The sequence below is a fragment of the Paroedura picta genome, chromosome 1, assembly GCF_049243985.1.
Source record: "Paroedura picta isolate Pp20150507F chromosome 1, Ppicta_v3.0, whole genome shotgun sequence".
NCBI lineage: Eukaryota > Metazoa > Chordata > Lepidosauria > Squamata > Gekkonidae > Paroedura > Paroedura picta.
This window is the reverse complement of record NC_135369.1, coordinates 3,210,347-3,230,677: the sequence shown is the minus strand read 5'-3', so window position 1 is coordinate 3,230,677 and position 20,331 is coordinate 3,210,347. Positions and strand designations below refer to the sequence as shown.

The following is a 20,331-nucleotide window of genomic DNA, read 5'->3' as shown; positions in this document are numbered from 1 at the left end:
CATCTTTGCTGCCCTCCTCTGGACACGCTCCAGTTTGTCTGCATCCCTCTTCAACTGGGGTGCCCAAAACTGAACCCAGGACTCCAAGTGAGGCCGAACCAGAGCAGAGTAAAGCGGTACCATCACCTCCTGTGATCTGGACACGATACTCCGTCTGATACAGCCCAAAATCCCATTTGCCTTTTCCGCCACCGAGTCACACAGCTGACTCATGTTCAATGTCTGGTCTACTAAGACTCCTAGATCCTTTTTGCACATACAACTGGCAAGACAAGTCTCCTCCATCCTATATTGGTGTATTTGGTTTTTCCTACCTGAATGCAGAACTTTACATTTGATCTGAAATTTCAAGAGTCAAAGATGCTTTTTCAGAATCTTCTGTGGGTCTGTCAGATGCTACTGGACATTTATTAGCTTTTATTTATAAGATCTATAACGACAAAAAGGCCCACTCCCTTTAGTAATATCCAGCCAGGGAAAAACTTATCGGCAGTGATAAATCTTTTAGCCAACAACGGTCCTGCTCTATTATTGATACTCTTACCTACTAATTGGCTTTAATAGTTAATGCACCATAAATGTTCAATGTTTTATTGTTTTGACTGAATCCATAATTATGTATGTTCATCGCCCTGGGCCGTCCTTGGAAGGGCATTTTAGAAATTTAATCAATAATTATTATTATTTCATTTTTACATTTATACCCCACTGTTTCCCGGAGACTCAGGGTAGCTGTGCGCCATACATACTGGGCATTCTGGTGGGACTCTACAAAATAATGCTTGCCATCTGTGGAATGACTCTACCACGGCCAGCCTCGGCTTCCCCCCCACCTCCATCTCCAGAATATCCCATGTCCGCTGCAGGAAGGACCCGTTTGATGGAGAAGCAATATAAGCCTCGAGCTATGATTTCGTTTGCCTCACCTCAACTGTCCTTTCGTGCACTCTCCCGGAAGCATCACGCAAGAGGTGCAAACAGGATGTGGGGGGGGGGGACAGGACGGGGCCAGATGGGCTCAAAACGCCCTGGGCAGGTTTCAAATTCACAAGTCCTGCTGGAGCACCAAGCACAACTGGCCAGAAGGATCACAGCCAACACTGCGACCATGCAGTCCCAGCGCTCCCTCTCCAAAACTGGCTTGGGACTTTTTAGATGAAGAGCTGGTTCTTAGATGCAGCTTTACCGGAGGAGGCTTAAAGCGGCTTCCAATCGCCTTCCCTTTCCTCTCCCCACAACAGAAACCCTGTGAGGTGGGTGAGGCTGAGAGAGCCCTGAGATTACTGAAGAAGAAGAGTTGGTTCTTATATGCCGCTTTTCTCTACCTGAAGGTGTCTCAAAGTGGCTTCCAGTCGCCTTCCCCTTCCTCTCCCCACAACAGACACCCTGTGAGGGAGGGGAGGCTGAGAGAGCCCTGAGATTACTGAAGAAGAAGAAGAAGAAGAAGAAGAAGAAGAAGAAGAAGAAGAAGAGTTGGTTCTTATATGCCGCTTTTCCCTACCCGAAGGAGTCTCAAAGTGGCTTCCAGTCGCCTTCCCTTTCCTCTCCCCACAACAGACACCCTGTGAGGGAGGGGAGGCAGAGCGACCTCTGACAGGATTGCTCTGTGAGAACAGCTCTAACAGGACTGTGACTGGCCCAAGGTCAACCACCTAGCCGCGTGTGGGCAAGGAACGGGGATTCAAACCCAGCTCGCCGCCACATTAGAAATCCACGCTCCCAACCACTCCATCAAGCTGGCTTTCACTGCTAATTCTCGAGTGCCATGAGGACTAGAAACATAACTAGAGCCCAAGGGCCTTCCTCCTCTAGGGAGTTGGTCTACCCAGGAGGTCTGCAGCTGGGGACTCAGGCGTTGCCCTGTGGTTTCAGTCAGCGATGGTTATCATAGTACGTGGAGGGGAGACCACCAAGGAAGCGCAGGGTTGCTGTGCAGAGGCAAGTAATGGTTATCCACCTCTGCACTTGTTTTGCTCTGGCTAGCTTGATCTTATCAGTTCTCGGAAGCTGAGCTAGGTCAGCCCTGGTTGGGACTTGGATGGGAGGCCAGGTTCTCTATGCAGAGGCAGGTAATAGTCTCGAAAACTCTACAGCAGGGGTAGTCAACCTGTGGTCCTCCAGATGTCCATGGACTACAATTCCCACGAGCCCCTGCCAGGGGCTCGTGGGAATTGTAGTCCATGGACATCTGGAGGACCGCAGGTTGACTACCCCTGCTCTACAGGATCATTAGAAGTCTGCAAGACCTTGATGGCTGGTTCTTTCCATCAGCAGACTTTTGGGAATCTCTGCTCCTGCCTCCAAGAGGACAGCTTCAAGATTTCCTTACGTGAGTTATCATAAATCTAGCTTGTACAGAATCAGACCCCTGGCCCATCCAAGTCACTCTTGACCTTTCTAGCAGACAGCAATTCTCCAGGGTCTCACCACCCATCTAGGTGGTACAAGCAGAGACAAATTGATCTCATTGGTTGTGGGGATGTGAGTGGGGTGTGTCCTGGGGTGGGAGACCCCCGGTATTTCGGGGTTATAGAATCATAGAATCATAGAGTTGGAAGGGGCCATACAGGCCATCTAGTCCAACCCCCTGCTCAACGCAGGATCAGCCCAAAGCATCCTAAAGCATCCTGGAGACAAGCTGAAGATGAATCAACTGAAAGAAATTTACAAGCTGGCGATGGCAAAAAGCTTTATTCAGGACGAGTTCCTAGGTATAAAACCTCCTTTTTTGTATTTTACTTCCTCAGTAAACTTATTTCTTAACTAGCTTCGAAGACCATTCCTAAGAACGGGCCCTGAAAGGGTCCCCTCCCCTGGCCAGGCAGCTTAAGGTGACCTTGGGCCACACCTTGCAGCCAAAACAAGTGGGGCGAGCGGGGGCTGGGCAACTTGTTAGCAGGGCCCAGACAGAGCTCCTTAGCAGGCAGTCAGCAGGTCGGGAGGCCCTCGTTAGCAAGCCCTCCACCACAACCCTTTGCCCAGGGCCCTCTCCCCTTACCTGCTGCTGGCTCCAGGTGCTGAGGCGTCTCAGAGCAAAGAGGCTAGAGTCCAGGGTGGGAGCCGCAGGGGCAGGGCCAATCAGGACAAAGCTGGCTGCACCCTGATTGGCCCTATTCCAACTTGGACAGCCAGACATGTCCCACCCCCTAGGCTGTTTCAGAAATATATAGAGGAACAACATGGATAAGGATTGGGTCATTTATAAGAAAGTTACCTTTATGGACCTTTGATACTACTAGACTCCAATTATATGGCTAGAAATATAAAGTATAAGGTAAATAAAAGATAAGAATTAGGTAGCTGGAAGACTTTGTTAGTATCCCTGAAAAATACCCAATTAAGACATAAGTTTACTGAGGAAGTAAAATACGAAAACGAGGTTTTATACCTAGGAACTCGTTCTGAATAAAGCTTTTTGCCATCACCCGCTTGGAAATTTCTGTTTATTACCCTCCAGGGGGTGGCTGGAGATACTCCGCTTTTGCAATTCCTCTCCATGAGAGAAATGGAAAAAATGGCTGCTTGAGTATATGGACTCCATGGTGGTGGTGGTGGTGGGGGTGGTGGTAGGGGTAGAGGAGGAGGAGGAAGAAAAGGAAGAAGTTGGTTCTTATACGCCACTTTTCTCTACCTGAAGGAGTCTCAAAGCGGCTTCCAATCACCTTCCCTTTCCCCTCCCCACAACAGGCACCCTGGGAGGCAGGTGTGGCTGAGAGAGCTCTGAGAGAACTGCTCTGCAAGAACAGCTTTAAGAGGACTGTGACTGGCCCCAGGTCACCCAGGTGGCTGCATGGGGAGGAGGAGCAGGGAATCCAAGCCAGCTCTCCGGAGACCACTGCACGCCAAGGTGCAGTTCTTCCAGGAAACCTGGTTGGGGAAGCGGATCCCTTATGACCTGGTCACCGTTCCGCCCGGAACCCTCATCCCCGAAACCGGGCAGATAATAAGGGGTTCTTGCAACACACATCCTGAGCTTGTGCCTTGGGCAACCGCTGCGTCTTCTGTTTACACACAACCGGTGTGTAGCAACAAGCCCTGAACACACAGCCGAAGCAGAGGACGGAGGGTGGGGCATAGGGCAGAGCCTCCACTGGCTCCGGGGCCCATCACCGCAGGGACGGGTGTGGGAACAAGACGGGGAACCGCATGACCAGCACTGGGAAAGGAAAGTGCTATCCACTGGGAGCCTATTCGGGGCAAGCTGGTTGCACAGGGGTCCCCAACAGGTCTCTTACGAAGTGGGCAAGGCCAGGTGGAGTTTCCCCCCAGCAAGGCTCCTGATTGGCTGGCCAATGTTTTAAAAGAAGCATTTCATCAGCAGCAGCTGTCACCGCAGGGCAGATTTTCACTGGGTGGCTGAAGGGAAGCTGCAGTGGCCATTTTGTGCATGACTCCCCCTGTATGGCGGCCATTTTGGGGCTGTGCCCTTCATGTGGTGTCAGAACTGCAGAGGTCCTTGCAGGGTCAAAAAGGCTTCAGGGTTTTCAAGGCATGAAGAAGAGTCGGTTGCCGGAAGGAGCCTCAAAGAGGCTTCCAATCGCCCCTCCCTTCCTCTCCCCACCACAGATACCCGGAGAGCTGAGACCGCTCTGACACGACTGCTCTGTGAGAACAGCTTTATCAGGACTGTGACTAGCCCAAGGTCCCCCCCGGCTGGCTGCATGTGGAGAAGCAGGGAGCAAAACCCGGCTCGGCAGATTAGAGGCCACTAGTCTTAACCACTACATCAAGAGAAGAGAGTTGGCTTGCCCTGGCCTGCCTCTCAAAAGCAACCCTGGACTTCTTTGTGGGCCTTCCATCCCAGGAGGAACCAGGGCTGACTTTGCTTGGCTTCCACAGTCTAGAAGAAGAAGAAGAGTTGGTTCTTATATGCCACTTTTCCCTACCCAACAGACACGCTGTGAGGGAGGGGAGGCTGAGAGAGCCCTGAGATTACTGAAGAAGAAGAGTTGGTTCTTATATGCCGCTTTTCCCTACCCGAAGGAGGCTCAAAGCGGCTTCCAGTCGCCTTCCCTTTCCTCTCCCCACAACAGACACCCTGTGAGGGAGGGGAGGCTGAGAGAGCCCTGAGATTACTGAGGAAGAAGAGTTGGTTCTTATATGCCGCTTTTCTCTCCCCGAAGGAGTCTCAAAGCGGCTTCCAGTCGCCTTCCCTTTCCTCTCCCCACAACAGACACCCTGTGAGGGAGGGGAGGCTGAGAGAGCCCAGAGATTACTGAAGAAGAAGAAGACATGGTTCTTAGATGCCGCTTTTCTCTCCCCGAAGGAGTCTCAAAACGGCTTCCAGTCACCTTCCCTTTCCTCTCCCCACAACAGACACCCTGTGGGGTGGGTGAGGCTGAAAGAGCCCTGATATCACTGCTCAGTCAGAAAAGTTTTATCAGTGTTGTGGGGAGCCCAAGGTCACCCAGCTGGCTGCTTGTGGAGGAGCAGGGAATCAAGTCCGCACTCCTAACCACTACACCAAACTGGATCTAATGAGATCAGGCTAGCCTGGCCGATCCAGGTCAAGGCAAGGGAGGCTCAGAGACATCGCCTGCCTCTGCGTAGCAACCCTTTAGGATGCTTTAGGATGCTTAGGGCTGATCCTGCGTTGAGCAGGGGGTTGGACTAGATGGCCTGTATGGCCCCTGCCAACTCTATGATACTATGATTCTATAACCCCGAAATACCGGGGGTCTCCCACCCCAGGATACACCCCGCTCACATCCCCACAACCAATGAGATCAGGCTAGCCTGCACCATCCACGCCGCGGCTGCCCTCACAGAGAAAATCCCACTCTCCCACCAAAGGCAATGCTTCCTCCATACCTGGCCTCCGTCCTTGGGGCCCTCAGACCGGCCCTGCCCCTTGCCAATGGGGCCTCAGGCACGCCAAATCCGGCCCTCTGGATACGAGCCCCAGGTCCAATTTCACTCGCTTCCGCAAGCTAAGCCATGGAGCCAGGAGGTGGCTCTGCGCACGGCTGTGCGGTCATGTGCCGTAAAAATCTCATCCCCGTAGTTTAGGACGGACGCAGAGAACGCCCTCCGCGCTATCAGGTCGGATCCTCACAGACCAGGCCCGAGGCAATGAAACCAGCGTCCCACAACAAAAAAGCCGAGAAAAAATCTCTCTCCGAATGGCCCGGCGGCCCATAAGCCAAGCAGCATGCTATGAAGAAATATTGTTAAATCTTTTATGACCCTTAGTTGTTTCTTTTTTATCCCTGTGCAAACGAGAGGAAGATGTCCCTGTAGTCCAAGCTGAGCCTAACACTGAGGTCCCAACCCTGAAATGGAGAAATTCTTGGAGACCCAAGAGAGGTGTCTGGATTTTGGGGAGCAGAGGCTACTCAGTCGAATGCAATGGCATTCTAGGACATCTGTTTCTCCGGGACTCTATGGTATACCATCAGGACTGCTAAGATCCCTTGGAGCTCATGGCAAAGGATGTGGTGGTGGTGCACATTCTGGGAGCAGCGCCACAAATTAACGCAACGGGCTGACGTCACCCAGAAGTGATGCTGGCACATCAGCGGCATAAGGAAGCAACGCTCTGACTTTTGAGCAAAAACAGTAAAATTAGTTTCTAACCCTAGAGTTTCTCCTAAAAACCTCAGTCCTTTGAGCTCAACGGCTGCTCATAAACCCAAAGGGGAAATAAAAATGTTACAGTTAGCAATTAATGGCAGATGCTTTCCCAGTTGTCAACAGAAGTAATTAAAAGAGGCCAAAAACCTTCTCGGCCTTCCAAGGTGCCACCGGACTCCCATTTTGTCCTGCTACTTCAGACGGACCCGGCTACACACCTGAAACAGCCAGTCAGTTAGACTGTTAGGACTCTCCCTCTCCTCCTCTCTTCGCCGCCTTATTTCTCTTCTCTGCAAAATGGTTTGCTCTCCAAGCAGCCGATCCTCGGCGCCTCCTTTGTGCATTCCAGGTCGGCCGACACGCAGTTCTCGCTTGTCCCTTCGGGCTGCTGCGTCTCCCTGGGACGGATCCCAGCCTCGTGACTAAAGGAGCGCCTCCCCAAGCTGTCTGCAGCCGGAGGCGTGCCCAGGGCTTTCCCAGGGCGGGAAGAGCGACTGGACTGTCACCACGGATGCCGCAGAGAGGAAGTCCCCCGCTGGGTCGGAAGCTGTCTGGGTGGGACAAGGCCTTCCCAGTTTGGGAAATTCCTGGAGATCTGGAGAGGCAGAGCTCAGGCAGGGGTCCACAAACTTGTTGGGCCTGAAGGCATGGCTGGAGCTGGGAGAAGGGGGAAAGCTGCTACAAGATGGCTGCAACAGGAAGAGGAGCCGAGCCAAAATGGCTTCCACAGGAGGCTGAGCGGAAGGGAATACCTCCCTCCTTGCATCAACGGGGACGGCGGAAAGCCTGAAGGGGGAACAGAGCCACACGCAACTGGAGAGCTGGGTTTGGTTCCCCACTCCTCCTCGACACAAGTTGCGTGACCTTGGACCAGACACGGTTCCATTAGAGCTGCTCTTGCAGGGCAGTTCTTGCAGAGCTCTCTCAGCCCCAACTACCTCACAGGGTGTCTGCTGTGGGGAGAGGAAGGGAAGGAAGCCACTTTGAGACTCCTTTGGGGAGTGAATAGCAGGGTACAAAAACAACAGCCCTTCTCTTAAGAAAGCCCGGGTGTTTACTAGCCCTCCTGACCTCGGAATAGCTTTCCCTATGAATGCTGAAAGCTAATAACTAGCCTGGCCTTACGACAGCCCCACCCACTTTTTGAAAACTCGGCAGACACGAAACGAGCTACTGGCGGGAACGACAACGCCTATGGGCACAACATTGGGGAAACCTGCTCAAGGCCTACTGCTTGTCCTACGTTCTATGTTCGGCCGCACAGTTCCCCGGCCAAAGCAGCCCCTTCCTGCAGAGGAACCAATCTGGGCAATGAAGGGTTACCAGCTGGGGAGCTGGGTGATACTCTCTCAGCCCGACCTACCTTACAGGGGTGTTCTACCAGGCAAAGATCTAGACCAGAGGGGAGGGGGGAATGGGACAGGCGACATGATGGCATTGTGTCATGCCCTGATGTTACTTCCGGGAAAATACCCAGAAGGGTCATCTGCACTCTGAACCTACGCCCTGTTTCTATGGTAAAAACCATAGAGAAAAGGGAACGGCGCACAACACGGTGACATCACTTCCCCAAGTGACGTCACAGCACCACATAACTTCCCCTTCCCATTCTGCTGCCCCACAGAGTGCGGACGAGAGGTCTGGGCGTAACCTATTAGCAAGGGCCATTCGGGCTGCCGCTCTCCTGCTATTGCAAATGGTTTCCAGATATCAGTCTCCGGGAGAAAATGGCCGCTTCAGAGGGTGGGGTCTAGGGCACTGCATCCTGATGAGACCCCTTTCCTCCCCAAACATTGGCTGCATTAAGCTCCACTCCCTCATCTCCTGGAATTTCCCAACCCAGATATGACAAGTCAACTTCATCTAGAGCCGAGATCATAGAATCATAGAATCCTAGAGTTGGAAGGGGCCATAGAGGCCATCTATTCCAACCCCCTGCTCAACGCAGGATCAGCCCACAGCATCCTAAAGCATCCAAGAAAAGTGTGTATCCAACCTTGGCTTGAAGACTGCCAGTGATGGCCCAACTGTGGCTCTCCAGATGTCCATGGACTGCGATTCCCATGAGCCTCTGCTGCTGCTGGCAGGGGCTCATGGGAATCGTAGTCCATGGACATCTGGAGAACCACAGTCTGGCCACCCCTCGTCTAGTAGCTCCAACTACTTAAAGAACAGAACAGTTTTACTGTGAACAGAAACAACTTTGCCAAGAGAGAAGGGGGAGACTGATTAACTTCGGGGGGACAGGCAATGGCCACAAAGGGGCGGGACGTCCCCAATTCAGCCAACCAGGTCCCAGTGGGGAGATAATTTGAATATTACTAGGAAGTTCCTAATCTAGATATGCTAACGACGCATCTCCCCCCATGCTCCCTGCAGGGAAAACCCTGCAGGATATTCTACATACATTGCTGAATCATGCGCGGGACAGATCTGACGTCGTCCAACAGATGCAAACGCTTTACCGTCAGCACGGAAAACCTTTTCCGGAGGTCTGTAATTGAGATGATTTATATCTTGCCTCTCCAGAAGCCAGTCTGATAAAAGGAGTCTGTGTTTCCTGTATCGGCTGCACCGGGTGGGCCGTATTTTTAAAATTCTCTTGCACACACCCCCGTTCCGCCCCAAAACATACTGGCTTTCTGCACAAACCACGCCTCGCTCCTCACTGCCCTGAAAAAGAAATCAAAAGCGAGCTCTTTTCAGAGTCTGGCTCTGACCTGCGGCAACCGGAGGACGCGAACAATGTTTGAACATCTGTTTGCTTTGGGCGGAACGGCCCATTCAGCTTGTCGCAGGGACGTCGCAAAGGGCAACCTCGGGGAACCGGAGCCTGGGACCTGCCGCTGCCTGCTAAAGGCCTGTGAGCTTATACTGGACGTCCCTTGAGGACTAGAAACTTGCTTTGAGCATATGGGAGCAGGGAAGCAGTTTAATAGTAACAGGCCTCTGTAGGACTCACTGTACGCCACCCATCCAGCTGTGAACTACACGGCAGGGGTGGCCAAACGGTGGCGCTCTAGATGTTCATGGACTACAATTCCCATGGGCCTCTGCAGGTCGTGACCGACCGATCGCGACCCCATGGGCAATGATCCTCCAGGCCTTCCTGTCCTCTACCATTCCCCGGAGTCCATTTAAGTTTGTACCTACTGCTTCAGTGACTCCATCCAGCCACCTCATTCTCTGTCGTCCCCTTCTTCTTTTGCCCTCGATCGCTCCCAGCATTAGGCTCTTCTCCAGGGAGTCCTTCCTTCTCATGAGGTGGCCAAAGTATTTGAGTTTCATCTTCAGGATCTGGCCTTCTAAAGAGCAGTCAGGGTTGATCTCCTCTAGGACTGACCGGTTTGTTCGCCTTGCAGTCCAAGGGACTCGCAAGAGTCTTCTCCAGCACCAGAGTTCAAAAGCCTCAATTCTTTGACGCTCGGCCTTCCTTATGGTCCAACTTTCGCAGCCATACATTGCAACTGGGAATACCGTAGCCTTGACTAAACGCACTTTTGTTGGCAGGGTGATGTCTCTGCTTTTTAGGATGCTGTCTAGATTTGCCATAGCTTTCCTCCCCAGGAGCAAGCGTCTTTTAATTTCTTTGCTGCAGTCCCCATCTGCAGTGATCCTGGAGCCCAGGAAAATAAAATCTGTCACTATCTCCATTTCTTCCCCCTCTATTTGCCAGTAATTGAGAGGGCCGGATGCCATGATCTTCGTTTTCTTGATGTTGAGTTTCAAGCCAACTTTTGCACTCTCCTCCTTCACCGGCATCAACAGGCTCTTTAGTTCCTCTCCGCTTTCTGCCATTAGAGTGGTATCATCTGCATATCTGAGGTTGTTGATATTGCTCCCTGCAATTTATGGTCTATATATTTTGGAGCAGAGGAAGAGAGAAAATCTACCTAGGCGCAAGGGAAGTAGCAACAAGCAAAGGTCACGGGGGCCTGGATATCTTGAGAGCTCTCCCTGGCAACACCCTCGCTGGTCGGGCACGAAGGCGTGCCCACAGAAAGCCATGCCCGCAGCAAGGAACCGCCAACCCAGAGCCACAATCAGGCATCTCCCCAGTTGGAGGAAGGCCAGCAAATGGAGCAGGACAAACATACTGTGCTGTACAGGCTGTGCGGCTATAATCCTGTTCAAAGAGGCATTTCTCCGGCTCTTCTCGCCTGGTAGCTGAATAAGGGCAGAATCTCGGAAGCGAATCTCTTGGGAGGGAAGACCAGCAAGGAAGCCCAGGGTTGCTACGCAGAGGTAGGCAACGGCAAGCCAACTTGGCTTGTTTTTTTCCTTGCCTTGGACAGCCCAAGCTAGCTTCCTCTGGTCAGAATTTAGGAGCTAAGCTGGATTGGGCCCTGGGGCGTACTTGGAGGCGGGACCACCAGGAAAGCCCAGGGTTGCTACGCAGAGGTAGGCAATGGCAGCCCACCTCTGAAGGCCTCTTGCCTTGGCCTGGCTGACCCAGGCTGGTCTGATCCCATCAAATCTTGGGAGCTCAGCAGTGGTCTCCCATCCCGCTTAGTCCTTGGATGGGAGACCACAAAAGGAGGCCAGGGTTGCTCTGCAGAGGTAGTCATCTAGGCTTGTCGTTTTCCTTGACCCAGATGGTCCAAGTCAGAGTGACCTCACCAGATCGTACGAGCTAAGCAGGGTCGGGGGGGGGGGGCTGTGCCTGGACAGAAGACCACGCAGGGATTCCAGGGTTGCTCTGCAGAGGCAAGCAATGAAAAGCTACCTCTGCACCTGCTGCCACCTTCGTATACTGTCGGATGGCCTCCAAGAGACAGGCGGTAACTTTCTTTATAAACACGCAAAGACCTTTCTGAAAAGATCACCCGACACTGTAAAAGGGAAGAGTGTCGGGAGACGAGGGGAACGACCCAACATACGACAGAAAAGAACTCCCCCTGGGGTTGCAGATTTCGGAAAGGGGATTCCTAAATCTGGGCGCCACCTGGGGAGGCAGGCGGAGACAGACCGCTGGCAAGCCGTCCCGCTGACATTTGCGGCCGGGTGAGCCAGGGGTCAGGGGGCTTAAGAGCACAGCTGTCCGGAGTGCATTTCGGGGCCGAGCCTCCTGCCGGATACGGTGGAATCTGACCGGGCCAGCGGCCGCTCGGTGCGTCCCGGAATTGCCTTCCCACCCCCCCCACCCCCCACGCTCATTGGGCAGCTGGGAGGGGGTCAGATCAGCTACCGGTGTAGAGTTATCTCTGTGCAAGGAAAGCACGTGGATTCTCAGCCTGCCCCATTCGGGAGGTTGCTAAATTAAAAGAGCCGAAACAGATTTTTTAAACCACCGAAAACAGTAAGAAAACAAAGAGTGGGGGGAGCTCTGCAGTTAAAACTCTTGCCGCATCCCAAAACTGGAGGAGCATACAGACGCAGCTGTCCAAGGGTGACCTAGGTGGCTTGCCATCCTCCAGGCCAGGCCTGGCAATCTCTTGGAATCACAAAGGAGCTCCAGATGAGATCAGTCCCCCTGAAGAAAGTGACTGAGGCCAAGACCTCTCCGCTTCCTAAATCCACTCTCCTCAATGTCTGCCCCCCCCCCACACTCACACAGATCTCCAGGGATTTCCCGGAGTTGGCCTCCGGGGTCTCTGCAGCCTGCTTCTGGCTGGACACGGATCTACTCCCTACCCAGTGGTCAGGAGAGCAAGTCACGGCCCGAGAAGCCCTTAATGGTTTCCTAGAAAGATGCCAAATGGCCTGATAGATTCAAACAGGTCACCTTGTGGGTCTGAAGTAGAAGAATAAAAATCTCAAGATGCCAACGCAAAGCGATTTAATCTTCAAAAGCAAATAATTTCAAAGCAGATTCCCGGGTCTAATCCGTTTTCGATATTTTCCTCAGTGATGTTCTCAGTATTGTAATGACTCAATCTTCTCTAATAGTGTTTTTATGATTTTTGGAAATAGTCCCTTCTAATGTCTTGGTTTTATAGCGACAGGGGTCACTGCTAGAGAGGAATGGGACACTGTGATGCTAATATTAGGAGACTCCTACAAATGTGGATGTTATGCGACCCATTTGAGTTTGAAGATTGAGTTATCACAATACTGAGAAAATCACTGATGAAGATATCGAAAGCGGACTACACCTGAGAATCCGTTTTGAAATTGTTCTGAACATTAAATCGCCAGCTCGAGACTTTTTTCTTCTACTTTATTGTGGCCGACGGGCCTTCACCTGTTGTGTTGGTCTGAAGCGCAACAAAAATAAGAGTCCAAGAGCACCTTTAAGACCAACAAAACATGTATACAAGGTGTTAAACTTTCGAGTGCATGCACACTTCCTCAGCCGGATCACAGAATCATAGAGTTGGAAGGGTCCATAGAGGCCATCTAGTCCAACCCCCTGCACAGAGGTGGTGCAAGGATAGGGGAAAAGCCAAAAGAGGACTTCTTAGCCGTTGGGTCTCGAAGGGTTTAATGCAAAGGTCGTCCCAAATCAAGCTCCTGACAACTGGAATTCATTGGGCGAGGGGGGGGGGGAGCCTGCTGTGGGACCAATTTCCCTTTGCAGGGGAAATGCTGGCCTTGCATTATGATTTTCATTCTTACTTGGATGTCCCGGAGAATAGAAGCTTGGTAGGAGGGAGGCATTTATTGGTTTTATTTGGTAGTTTTATTCATTTATAACCTGCTCTCCCACCTCCCCGTGCTTTGAAGCCGCCTACAATAGCTGGAAAACATTTCCAGTTTGAAACCAGAAATAGCAATACTCAAATCCCCCCCCCCCCAAAACACACATGCCTACCATGCAGACCCCCCCTCCAAAGCTCTGGCAAACAGGTAAAAACCCTCAGGGTGGCTCCTGGAGATATATTTTTGGAGGAACGGCAGAAAAGGGCAAGGGAGATGACCAAGGGGGTGGGACACCTTCCCTATGGAGAAAGGACACAGTGGCGAGGGCTATTTCTCGCCTGGAGAAGCCACGATGGAGCGGAGACGTGGGAGAGGCTCATAAAATTATGACTCGGAGAGAGGGGGCGGGAAAGATGTTCTTTTCTCATGGGCACTCCATGAAATTCATGAGCCTGGGGCAAACACAATGTCCTCTGGCATGCCAAAACAATCTTCTCCATACTGACCTCACTGTCTTGGTAATGAAAGAATCCGGAGAGCCCTGCTGGGTCAGACCAGGGAGGGTCCCTCCAGTCCAGCCTCCCGTCTCACCCAGGGGCCAGCCAGTTCCTCTGCAGGGCCAGCCACAGGGCAGAGAGGCCGAGGCCTTCCCCTGAGAAGACCCTCAGAAGAGCCCTGCTGGGTCAGGCCAGGGAGGGTCCCTCCAGTCCAGCCTCCCGTCTCACCCAGGGGCCAGCCAGCTCCTCTGCAGGGCCAGCCACAGAGCAGAGAGGCCGAGGCCTTCCCCTGAGAAGACCCTCAGAAGAGCCCTGCTGGGTCAGGCCAGGGAGGGTCCCTCCAGTCCAGCCTCCTGCCTCACCCAGGGGCCAGCCAGTTCCTCTGCAGGGCCAGCCACAGGGCAGTGAGGCCGAGGCCTTCCCCTGAGAAGACCCTCAGAAGAGCCCTGCTGGGTCAGGCCAGGGAGGGTCCCTCCAGTCCAGCCTCCTGCCTCACCCAGGGGCCAGCCAGTTCCTCTGCAGGGCCAGCCACAGGGCAGAGAGGCCGAGGCCTTCCCCTGAGAAGACCCTCAGAAGAGCCCTGCTGGGTCAGGCCAGGGAGGGTCCCTCCAGTCCAGCCTCCTGCCTCACCCAGGGGCCAGCCAGTTCCTCTGCAGGGCCAGCCACAGGGCAGGGAGGCCGAGGCCTTCCCCTGAGAAGACCCTCAGAAGAGCCCTGCTGGGTCAGGCCAGGGAGGGTCCCTCCAGTCCAGCCTCCCGTCTCCCCCAGGGGCCAGCCAGTTCCTCTGCAGGGCCAGCCACAGGGCAGAGAGGCCGAGGCCTTCCCCTGAGAAGACCCTCAGAAGAGCCCTGCTGGGTCAGGCCAGGGAGGGCCCCTCCAGTCCAGCCTCCCGTCTCACCCAGGGGCCAGCCAGTTCCTCTGCAGGGCCAGCCACAGGGCAGAGAGGCCGAGGCCTTCCCCTGAGGAGACCCTCAGGAGAGCCCTGCTGGGTCAGGCCAGGGAGGGCCCCTCCAGTCCAGCCTCCCGTCTCACCCAGGGGCCAGCCAGTTCCTCTGCAGGGCCAGCCACAGGGCAGAGAGGCCGAGGCCTTCCCCTGAGAAGACCCTCAGAAGAGCCCTGCTGGGTCCGGCCAGGAAGGGTCCCTCCAGTCCAGCCTCCCGTCTCACCCAGGGGCCAGCCAGTTCCTCTGCAGGGCCAGCCACAGGGCAGAGAGGCCGAGGCCTTCCCCTGAGAAGACCCTCAGAAGAGCCCTGCTGGGCCAGGCCAGGGAGGGTCCCTCCAGTCCAGCCTCCTGTCTCACCCAGGGGCCAGCCAGTTCCTCTGCAGGGCCAGCCACAGGGCAGAGAGGCCGAGGCCTTCCCCTGAGAAGACCCTCAGAAGAGCCCTGCTGGGTCAGGCCAGGGAGGGTCCCTCCAGTCCAGCCTCCTGTCTCACCCAGGGGCCAGCCAGTTCCTCTGCAGGGCCAGCCACAGGGCAGAGAGGCCGAGGCCTTCCCCTGAGAAGACCCTCAGAAGAGCCCTGCTGGGTCAGGCCAGGGAGGGTCCCTCCAGTCCAGCCTCCCGTCTCACCCAGGGGCCAGCCGGTTCCTCTGCAGGGCCAGCCACAGGGCAGAGAGGCCGAGGCCTTCCCCTGAGAAGACCCTCAGAAGAGCCCTGCTGGGTCAGGCCAGGGAGGGCCCCTCCAGTCCAGCCTCCCGTCTCTCCCAGGGGCCAGCCAGTTCCTCTGCAGGGCCAGCCACAGGGCAGAGAGGGCGAGATCTTTCCCTGAGAAGACCCTCAGAAGAGCCCTGCTGGGTCAGTCCAGGAAGGGTCCCTCCAGGGCAGAGAGGCTAAGACATTTTCCTGATGCTGCCTCCTGGGCCTGGGATCCAGAGGTTGCCTGCCTCTTAACATGGAGGTTCACCCTGGCTAGTAGCCGCTGACAGACCTCACCTCCATGATTAAAGCTGCCCCTAAGCCTGTGTCCTCTGCTACTAATTCAGTTACTAGGATCTTATCCGGTTTATCTGCAAGGGCCCTTCTGAAAGAGCAAGAGTATTTGAAGTCTAGCATTATATTACAGCTCTTGAAGCTAAACGTAGGTGGGGGGCTTTCATTGAAATCAGAGTTTGCAAACAGAGGGAAGCGAATTTGTGGTTTGGAGATAAAGTGTCCCTGTAACAACAGATAAAGTCAACGGCATTTCGCTGGGTTCCTGAGCTTCTCAGAGCCGGTCGGCTTAGAAATACTTTAAAGAGGTTTAGCCATGTCGGTGTGCAGGTCTGAGCCACAGCGTCATACAAATGTGATAAATAAATATACAAACAAATAAATCAGCAGAAGACCAAGAATCCCAGCAGACCGTTCTATCCTGGGGGTTTCCAATGTGCTACAGAGCTTGAAAGTTGATCTTAGCTTGGAGTCAGTGAAAGCTAACAATGCCAGGAATTTCCATTAGAGCCCACCCTCTGCAGACCCTGAGATTAAGCTGCAGGGTTTGAGTGCCACCCAAGGCAGACTGGTCTGACCCACAAGAAAGAATCTTCAGGGCAGGGGCGGCCATAGAGTGGCGCTCCAGATGTCCGTGGACTACAACGACCATGAGCCCCTGCCATGCTGGCAGGGGCTCATGGTCGTTGTAGTCCACGGACATCTGGAGAGCCTCTCTTTGGCCGCCCCTGCTCTAGGGCACGCCCTGTCACCCTTGGGTCTGAGGCCGTTCCCTATAGAGCGTGCCCCAACTGGTGTCATCCAGAATTCGGTGGGTGGCCTCAGGGTCGCCAACCTCCTGATGGGGCCTGGAGTTCACCTAGAATGACATCTCGTCTCCAGCCTACCCGAGATCCACTCCCTAGGAGAAAAATGGCGTTTTTTGAACGTGGACCCTTGCTACGACATTAGCAATCGCGAGCTCCATTTCAAAAACCCTCATATATCGGCCGTTAAGCAGATCACGGGCCGAGGGTGACACCATTAACCCTTCCAGAAACGAGTGAGTCATGTCGGTTTGGCAACAGCTGGGCTCGGAGAAAGCCAGATCCAAGAGAGAGAGAGAGAGAGGGAGAGGGAGCAACCCCGGCCCCCTTAGGGCTCCGTCGCTGCCTCGGAACAAAAGGACCCTTCATGCCGAGGAGATACCACGTCCCAAAGATTCATTTGTAGCAAACCGAGTTCCTTCTCTCGGCCAACGAAGACTGGCACAATCACGCTGCTGGCGGAGAGCGGGCGTGGAGACCCACCCCACGCCTCTCTCTTGGCAACCAACCTCCTCTGAGAAGCTGAGGGGCCACCGCTGCAGGAATCCCAGGGAGAATTCCCAGCACAGACGCCTCCCGTCTAGCACCCTACGGGCATGAGACCTCTCACAGAGGCCCGGCAGTGCTGACGCGAGGTCACGGAATGCACACAAACACCCCGCCCGTTCAAGGAAGGTGCAGAGGCGAATCCCTCGCGGCCTTGCTCACAGGCGAGAAGGGAATGCGGCCCAGGGCTGGAATTACTATCCGCCACTGACCGCAGGGAAATACGGTGGCGGGGCAGCCTGAACTCAACCGAGGCTTCCTGTTCCCATGCTGCTCAGGATGTGACCTGAATTCCACAAACCTTCTGAACAGGGCCAGTTTCAGAATCATAGAATCATAGAGTTGGAAGGGGCCATACAGGCTATAGAATCACAGAATCATAGAATCATAGAGTTGGAAGGGGCCATACAGGCCATCTAGTCCAGCCCCCTGCTCAACGCAGGATCATATCAGAGAATCAGAGAATCCTAGAGTTGGAAGGGGCCATACAGGCCATCTAATCCAACCCCCTGCTCAACGCAGGATCATATCAGAGAATCATAGAATCATAGAGTTGGAAGGGGCCATACAGGCCATCTAATCCAACCCCCTGCTCAACGCAGGATCATATCAGAGAATCAGAGAATCATAGAGTTGGAAGGGGCCATACAGGCCATCTAGTCCAACCCCCTGCTCAACGCAGGATCATATCAGAGAATCAGAGAATCATAGAGTTGGAAGGGGCCATACAGGCCATCTAATCCAACCCCCTGCTCAACGCAGGATCATATCAGAGAATCAGAGAATCATACAGTTGGAAGGGGCCATACAGGCCATCTAGTCCAACCCCCTGCTCAACGCAGGATCATATCAGAGAATCAGAGAATCATAGAGTTGGAAGGGGCCATACAGGCCATCTAGTCCAACCCCCTGCTCAACGCAGGATTAGCCCTAAGCATCCTTCAGGATACGGGTGGGGGCGGGAGGGCTCCACGCCGAATGCAAGATTACTAATTATTATTGTATTTATTTCCCACCCCCCCCCCGTAGGCTTGAGGCGGGTTACAAGACACATAACCCCTCCCAGGAAAAAAAACCTAAAACTGGTAAAAAACTAATGCAGATAAAATAAACCTAAAGCCCAAGAAATTGCGGCGAAAACACATCCCAGGAATACGCAATCATCCCGGTGCGACTCTGACATTTGGGCATGGCCTCTGAAACACTAAAGCCATAACCAAGCGCATGGGGCGCCTCAAGGAGAAGCAAATGGATTGGGGCCTAAGCCCCCCACGGGTTCCTGCCCCCACTAGATAAACAGGGCATTCAGCCATCTCTGGTCCACACGCCTGGGGGAGCGCGCGCACTCATTCATGCGCCAATGCACACACCGACTCTGTCTGGACAGGGCCCTAAAAGAGCTGGTGAGAAACCGTCCAGCCTCCCACGTCACAGGCCAGGCGTGGGATTCGGAGAAAGGAGAAGTGCCTGGGGAGGGGGAGGAGAACGAAAAAAACCCTTAAACTTTCCTCGTGGTCCTACCGCTGCCCCTGACTCACCCCACAACCCCAAAAAGCACATGGGAAGCCGCAACCCAACTGGAGCTCCCTTTCTGAAGAGGAGTGGGAGAAAGAGGATTTAGGGGGGGCCCCTCCCCAGTTTTTAAAGCACCGTCTTTTAACAGATCTGCCTTTCCCCAGCACAAAGCACAGACCCCCCCCCAAATCCCCACCTCCCATACTTCCCATAGGAAACCAAGGCGGCAAGAATCCCTTTCATGAGCCTGAAACATGTTCAAAGCGACTCTTTTTAGAAAATCTCTCCCCCCCATGGATCAAACTTCACATTATCGCCACCCCCACCCCCCAAAACAGAGTTATGGAATAAGAAGTTTGTAAAAAAAAATGGGGGAGGGGGAGAGATCCAGCATGCAAGGACACCGGGCGACGTTTACTCGCGCGTAAAGCAAAGAAAGAAGCCAGGCCTGCAAGAAGGCACACAGCCCCCCCCCCACCCACTACAAAGAAAGGAAACTGGGGGGGGGGGGCTTCAATCCAAGGGGCTTCAATCCAAGTTCTTCCAAAATTGACCAGCCGCGTTTTTTGCAAAAAAAAAAAAAAAAAAGGGGGGGGGTCTCCTTTTGCAATGCCAGGCCAGAGGCCGGGCCTTCCCGTTAACGCCCCCCGACTCACTTCCAAAGCCCCCCCTACCCAAAACTCCGGCAGCGCGCCGGGCGCCCAGAAAGCCCCCTCCCTCCCGCGGAGATCCCCCCCCACCCCCCACCCCCCACCCCCCACCAGAGGCGGTTGAGCCGACGCCGGACTTTGGAAAGGGGGGGGGGGAAGCGAAGCAAGCGAAGCGTTCCCCTTTTGCAAGCGGAGCTTTTGAAATCCCCCCCCTTTCTTTTTTCCTTGCAAAACTCTTTGCAAAGCCAGGCAACCTTCCCGGGCAGGGGGGAGGGGAGACAGAGAGGGGGGGGTCACTTTCTCCCAACTTCCCCCCCCCGCCCCGAAATCCACCCCCTCCAAGCAGCCCCAAAGACTCCTCTTGCCCCCCTCCCGTCCCGCCCCGCTTCCTGCCGAGCGAGCGTGGCCGGCTGCACGGAGAGGGGGTCCCCGGAGCCCCTTAAGCCGGACCCTGCCCCGGGGATGGGGGGGTGGGGGTCTCACCTGCGGGCTGCGGGGGCTCCGGCCGGGCCGGCGTGGCGGGGGCTCTCGGGGCGCTGGGCACTTCCCGCCCCGGCACGAGGTGTGGCTCTCCGCGGAGGAGGAGGAGGAGCAGGAGGAGGAAGGAGCCCGAGCAGCTGCTGCAGCTGCAGCTCCCACCGCGGGCGCCGCGGGTATTGCGCCGATGGGGTTTGGGGACGGCGAGCCGCGCGCCTCTCTCCTCCTGTGCAAACGGGACCCTCTCCGGCTAGGTCAGGGGTAGTCAAACTGCGGCCCTCCAGATGCCCGCGGACTACAATTCCCATGAGCCCCTGCCAGCAGGGGCTCATGGGAATTGTAGTCCACGGGCATCTGGAGGGCCGCAGTTTGACTACCCCTGGTCTAGTTCGTAGGACTTTTAAGGTTGGCCCCCCCTTTGTCGTTTGCGCCTTCCTGATACGACAGCCCCGCGGAGAGGGTTTGACACGCTCAAGGCCGCCCCATGTACTCCCGGGGCCCCGTGGAGGGAGGGATTCGAACCTGGGTCCGGGAGATCGCCAGCCACGGCCTGGAGGTTGGCAGCTCTAGAGGAGGGGACCATAAGGTGTGAAGGAAGGGTGGGCAGGGACGGGAAACGCCGTAGCACACCGGTTGGCCTCGGCGGTGGGGTGGGGAAATTCCTTTTTCTCACAACCACCCTGTGGGGTAGGCTGGGTGGAGAGAGAGAGAGTCTGGCTGGCCTGAGGCAAGCATCCCTGGCGCATGCAGGGATTTG

At 54.7% G+C, this 20,331-nt stretch overlaps 1 protein-coding gene across 1 annotated transcript in view; it reads right to left on the bottom strand.

Annotated features, from left to right (window-relative positions):
• Nucleotides 1-19,742, bottom strand: part of CDC42SE1 (CDC42 small effector 1) — a 50,597-nt gene extending 30,855 nt beyond the window's left edge. Inside the window, exon 1 of the mRNA XM_077319962.1 lies at nt 19,581-19,742. The gene's annotated coding sequence lies outside the window, so the exon portion shown is untranslated. The remainder of the gene's footprint in view (nt 1-19,580) is intronic.
• Nucleotides 19,743-20,331: the final 589 nt, after the last annotated feature.